The sequence below is a fragment of the Meleagris gallopavo genome, chromosome Z, assembly GCF_000146605.3.
Source record: "Meleagris gallopavo isolate NT-WF06-2002-E0010 breed Aviagen turkey brand Nicholas breeding stock chromosome Z, Turkey_5.1, whole genome shotgun sequence".
In the NCBI taxonomy this organism is placed as follows: Eukaryota; Metazoa; Chordata; class Aves; order Galliformes; family Phasianidae; genus Meleagris; species Meleagris gallopavo.
Window position 1 is genome coordinate 38,482,316 of NC_015041.2, and position 6,600 is coordinate 38,488,915.

The window sequence follows — 6,600 nt, forward strand, 5'->3', positions numbered from 1 at the left end:
ACTAAACAGGATTCTCGAAAGCCTGCCTATACTTCCTACATATGTACCTTCAATAACTCGAGTCCTATTTGAATTGTTTCATGGCACCTTGTATGATGCAGATGTTGAACTGCTTTCCATATATGGGTCTTGACAGTACCAGCGACAGTACCTTCATTTTCCCATGCATTGCAATTGTACAATGAAATATCTTACTCAGGATAGATACTTTATGCAAAATATGACCTTGTGATCCTGGTTATTTGAAAAGATATGAATGACATATCCTTTCTGCAGAGGCCCTACAAGAAGATAACTGCAATTGCTGCAAAGAAGAATATGTAAATTAAAATCATACCCTGAAAAGACTTTGGGAAAAACAGAACCCAGCATGATCCCAGGAAACAGCATGATCCCTCTAATCTGCCACCTGGTGCCCCTTGACTTGTTCTGTGATTTATTCACCAACACAAACCAGCCACCTTGAGCACACTGAATGTTCCTGCCATGCAAAATGGAAATCTGCAAATGGGTTCTTTGCAAGATATCAACCCAGAACTGAAACACTTACTTAAAATTGGGATGTGGTAGACTACAACATCAGCAACAAATGTTGCATGGCATATGAATAAATCAAACCCCATCCACTGCTAATGAAAAGCTTTTTGATACTCTTAACACTAAATTATTTTTGTTTAAAAAGCTTATTGGAGAGACAAATGTAAACTATTGCTTGGTGCACTCACATTAGATAGTGGTATGCTGGATCTAATTTAAAATGGATTAGAGCTAACATCTTTAATTTCCTGCATACTCAGTGAGTCAGTATTCACATTTTAAAAAAGTAATTTCAAATCAGTCCTTCAAAGTGCTTGAGTCAGCAGCACAGGAGTGTTTGGAAAGATGATCATGCAAATGGAACTGCAAGTGATTTAATATGCTCACCATAGCAGGTAGATTGCTTGATCTATGGCATAGTTAGAATGATGGAACAAACTGTGTGCATCAGTGGCATATTTGAAGTTGTTGTTATTCTTAGCAAATAATGTTTAATATGGGTTTATCAAAACTTAACAGGAAATGTGATAAATAGCAAAATTATGGAAACAAATATGTGAGAGATTTTATCTGGATGTGATTGCAGAAATGACAGAAAGTAAGCTGAATGGGCAGCAACAAAACTGTTTTCAAATTCCTTGTGCAACACTGTGTGAGAATGGTGATTTCTTGTGAGTATTCCTCAGACTGCAGTTGAGCAATAGAAGATGAATGACATGTAGAGACAGTCATTACATGAAGGAAAGTCTTCAGCTAGGAAAGAAATAAAACACCAGTAATCAAAGAGGACAAACAAGTACCAGGATTGTATCTGTGGTAATGGAATATGTGGGAATTGGTACCAGAAAAAGATGCTTCCACATGTTAAACACCTTGAGGTGAAAGTAATTTTTTTTCTTTACCAAAAGTTTATTGCTGCAGATTATCTGTTCCAATCAATTTCTTGCACATAGTGACCTGGATTAAGTTATCCAAAACCTCCTCAAGCAGAGTTATAGAATGGGCCTGGTCCCACTCTCTTTGCATCCTCCCTTCATTTATTTACATACATTAATGAGATCCCTGCTGAGCTTCCTGTTCTCCAGCTGAGCAGTCCCAGCTCTCTAAGTCTTTTCTTATAGGAGATGTGCTCTAGTCCCTTCATCATCTTGGTGGCCCTTCACTGAACTGACTCCAGTATCTCCAGCTCTCTTGAACTGGGTGACCCTGAACTGAACACAAATCTCCAGGTGCAGTCTTACCAGTGCTGAGAAGAGGGGAAGGATCACCTCTCAGGACCTGCTGGTAGTACTTTGCACTGTGCAGCCAAGAATATCACTGGTCTTCTCAGTGACAAGGGCACATTGTTTGCTCATATACAACTTAGCATCCTCCCGAAGTCCTAGGTTCTTTTCTGCAGAGCTGCTTTCCAGCTAGGTGGCTCCCCAGTTGAGCCTCAGAAAGGTCTTGCCAAACCACTTCTCTGGCCTGTCCAAGTTCCTGTGGATGGCTGCACTGCCTTCTGGTGAATCAGTAACTCCCTCCAGTTTTGTGTCATCCACCAGTTTTCCAAATACCCTGCAAGTCTGAACTTCATTCTAATAAAAATACAAGGTAGAAGTTATAATTTGAACAGGAAAATTTACATACGATACACAAACATATTATAATAATACAATATGCACAAACATATTATAATAATTTAAATTATCTGAAATAAAAAGTAGAAGAGATGGCTTAAAATTTTAAGAGAGGCTGAGGTTTATCAGATCAACCTCTTTTATACATTTGGGTGTAAAACTGACATAACTAGAAAAAATTTTAAGATAGAAGTCAAGATAACTTTCAGTAAGAAGTCTTTGAGTATCTCAGGAAACAAGCAGTGGGCAACAGCTGATCATTTTTTCAGAGCGATTTGTGTGCTGTCAACGTATGATGTCATCCTTCCATAGCACTTCACTTTTCCACTACTTGCAGCTATGGAGGTGGGTCAGCATGCATCCTGCATGGCACACAGCTCTCACCAGTTGTTTCTTCATTTTTTGCAGGACTTGCTCAACTTATCTCTTAGGCTGCAGCAGTTAGTGAGGACACAGGTATATGTACCCTCATTTGAAATCTGTCCACACAAAGTTAACACTGGTGGTGGTAGCCCTTCTTGGTTTCCTGGCAACAGCTCTGCTTATGAGGCTTAACAATGCAGAAGACATAGTAAATGAGATTCTGGGAGACGGGAGTGTGGAGCCTTGTGAGACAAGTCTGACACAGGAGTAAGAGCTGAGATATAGATTACAGTCTAGTTACTATAGTGATGAAGGGGAGTATATATTGAATCTGACAGTATCCTTTTCAGCACTTGACATAATACATATCCTTTCTAAAATAACAATATGATTTACAACAGCAAAAAAATAAAAGGCAAATCTGTAAACTGTATGTACTGCTTTCTGTATATGCATACTTTCAGCTTGCAAAGCAAAGATAAGAAAAAAACACTGCAAATATATATATATATAATATATATATATATACCTCAAGCCTAATAACATAAAAGCCCTACCCACAGGTTTAGATTGTTTTTTATATCAGTGAATAAGTGACTCACGCTAATTCTTGCATGTAGGTTCTTTGGTTATGTGGCAATATGTGGAATGTTGTCTAATCAGGAAAAATAGTCCTGTTTTTGAAATCATCTCTCTGTTTCTCTTTTTGTAAACACCTCCTATTAGCCTCCTATGTGACACAGCTCCCACAGAGTGCATAAAAAACTGCAGTATCAATTATTTGCATTGCTGCGGAGACTGGCTTCAGGGCAGATAAGACTGCACTGGGCAAGGGATCTGAAGCAAAAAGGGTGAGAGAAAAGCTCTTTTTAGGGTTTTTTGAAGGCAGCAAAATTGCTGTGTCTGTACGGGGGGCTGGCAGTTTGTGGGTAGGCTACTGAGCTAGCAAGGGTGGAGTCAACACTGCCCACTCTTGACCTTGACCAGGCTGCTAGGCTGGCCTGCCACTGAGAACAGAGAGGTGAAATCAATGCGTGAGCATGGCCTGCACTGCAGCAGCAGGTGTGGAAGGTGGTTGAGCAGCTGGGCATGTAAGTGCTGCTCCTCTTTGCTCAGGAGACCAGTTCTCCTACTGACAGTCTCTGAGAGCACAGGTATAAACGTGGTCTCCACTTGACAGCAGGCTTGCTGCAAGAAGGCTGTGGCAACCCAGACAGAGAGCCTGCCCAGAAATGTGGCTGTTCAGGTGTCTGGCTGCAGGGAGTGCCTGAGCCTGCTGTTGATGGGGGAGGGCAGCAGGGATTCCACCTGCATGAGCTGCGAGCAGGTGGATGAGCTGCTCAGTATGGTGGTGGAGCTCAAGGAGGAGGTGGAGAGTCTAAGGACCATTAAGGAGTGTGAGTAGGAGATAGATTGGTGGAGTAACTCTCTGTCAGAAAGACACTGGGATGACACCCCTCTAAATACCGGTGGGCCCTCTCCCTGCTACAGCCGAGAGAGGGAGCCAATTTGAGAGAAGAGTGGAAACAGATCCTAGCTCAGCAACACAGGCAACCCCCATTCCGGCCTACCTCAGGTCCCCAGGTGCCTCTGTGCAATAACTTGGAGGCCCTGGAACCTGAAGGAGTGAGAGGCAAGGAAGAGGTGGGAGGTCTACCTGCAAAGCTGTCTAGGGTCAATTCCACACCTCAAGACTACCTCTGCCAGGAAGGAAAGATGGGTGATTGTTGCAGTTGACTCCCTACTGAGAGGAATGGAGGGTTCTATATGTTGGCCTGACCCTACCTGTAAGGAGGTGTGCTGCCTCCCTGGGGCCTGGGTCAGGGATGTTTCTATGAAACTCCCCAGTCTGATCTGCCCTTCTGATTATTATCCTTTATTGATAGTTCAGGAGGCAGTGATGAAGTCACTGAAAGAAGCCTGAGGATTATTGAAAATGATTTCAGGGGACTGGGGCAATTAGTTGATGGAGTAGGTGTACAGGTCATGTTTTCCTCTATTCCTTCAGTGTCAGGGAAGAACATTGAGAGAAGCATAAAAACTTATAAACACATGGCTGAGAGGCTGGTGCAAATTCAAGAATTTTGCATTCCTTGATCATGGGATTGTTTACTCAGCACCTGGTCTGATGGGTATCACCTGTCTCGAAGAGGGAAACAGATCCTTGCCCAGGAGCTGGCAGGGCTTGTAGAGAGGGCTTTAAACTATATATGAAGGGAATAAAACTCAGGCCTGCTAGAGATGAGCTTAGGGGAGCAATAATGGGATTAGAAGTGAGGCAAGGAGCTCAGCTGAAGTGCAGGCAGCATGAGGAACAGACAGGAGGAGCTGGAAGACATTCTACAGCAGGCAAACTGTGACTTAGTTGCCATTACAGAAACATAGTGGGATTGCTTCCATGACTGGAGTGCTGCAGTGGATGGCTACAAGCTCATCAGAAAGGATGGGTAAAGAAGGTGGGATAGTCGTGTAGCTCTCTGTGTTAGAGAGTATGATGTTATTGAATTTGCGGGCAGGGATGATAAGGTTGAATCTCTATGGGTAAGGGTCAGTGGAAGAGCTGACAAGGCAGACAGGCAGACATCCTTGTGGGGAGTCTGTTAAAGAGGCTTAACTGGGATAAAGAGACAGATGTTCTGTGAGCAGCTGGCAGAAGTTGTGTGATAGCCAGCCTTTGTCCTCACGGGGGACTTCAACTTTCCTGATGTATGCTGGGAATACAACACAGAAGAAGCAATGTGGGAGGTTTCTAGAGTGTATGGAAGATAATTTTTTTCTGCAGCTGGTGAGAGGCCCTACCAGGAGAGGTGCACTTCTAGATCTGCTGTTTACAAACAGAGAAAGTCTGGTGGGAGATGTGGAGGTGAGGGGCTATCTTGGACAGAGTGACAATGAAATGGTAAAGTACTCTATTCTTGGTGGAGCCAGAAGAGGGGACATCAAAACTGCTACCTTGGACTGTGGGGGGTGGACTTTGAATTGTTCATGAGACTAGTAGGTAAGGTCCCTTGGGATTCAGTCTTGGAGGATAAAGGAGTCCAGGAAGGCTGATTGCTTCTCAAGAAGGAAGTCTTAAAGGTGCAGGAATAGGCTGTCTTCCTAAGCCACAAAGTGAGCCAGCAGGAAGAGACCAGTGTGAATGAACAGGGAGCTCTTCATAAGACTCCAGGAGAAAAAGAGAATCTACTTCCTGTGGAAGAAGGGATGGGCAACTTGGAGAGAGTATAAAGAAGTTGTTAGGATTTGCAGGGAGAAAATTAGAAAGGCAAAAACCCTGCTTGAACTCCTTGGCCACTGGGATAAAAGGGAACAAGAAACTCTTTTACAAATATATTAACAGTAAGAGGAGGAAAAAGGAGAATCTCCATTATTTACTGGACGTCACTGTGAATGTGACCACTGAAGATAAGGAAAAGGCTGAGGATTCCAATGCCTTCTTTAAGTTTGTCTTTAAAAGTCAGACCAGTTATCCTCAGGATATTCTACTCTCTGACCTGGAAATCTCAGATCAGGTGCAGAATAAACCCTTCACAGGTCAGGAGGAAACAGTCAGAGACCTACTATTCCACCTCGACTGCCACAAGTCCACGGGACCAGATGAGATCCATCCAAGAGTGCTGAGGGAACTGGCAGAGGTGATAGCCAAGTCACTTTCCATCTTCTGTTGGCATTCCTGGTCAACTGGAGAGGTCCCAGAAGACTGGAGACTTGCCAGCATGACTCCCATCTACAAGAAGGGTCATAAGGCGTGTCAGCCTTTGTGCCAGAGGAGGCTATGGAGCAGATTGTCTTGATAGAGATCACATGGCATGTGTGGGACAACCAGGGGATCAGGCCTAGACAGCATGAGTTCATGAAGGGCAGGTCCTGCTTCACCAACCTTGATCTCCTTCTATGATCTAGTGACACGCCTGGTAGATGAGGGAAAGGCTGTCGATGTAGTCTACCTATACTTCAGCAAAGCCTTTGACAGTGTCTCCCACAGTATTCTCCTGCAGAAGCTGGCAGCCTGTGGCTTGGAAAGGTACACTATTGCCTGGGTAAGGAGGTGGCTGGAGGGCTGGGTCAGGCAGTGGTGGTT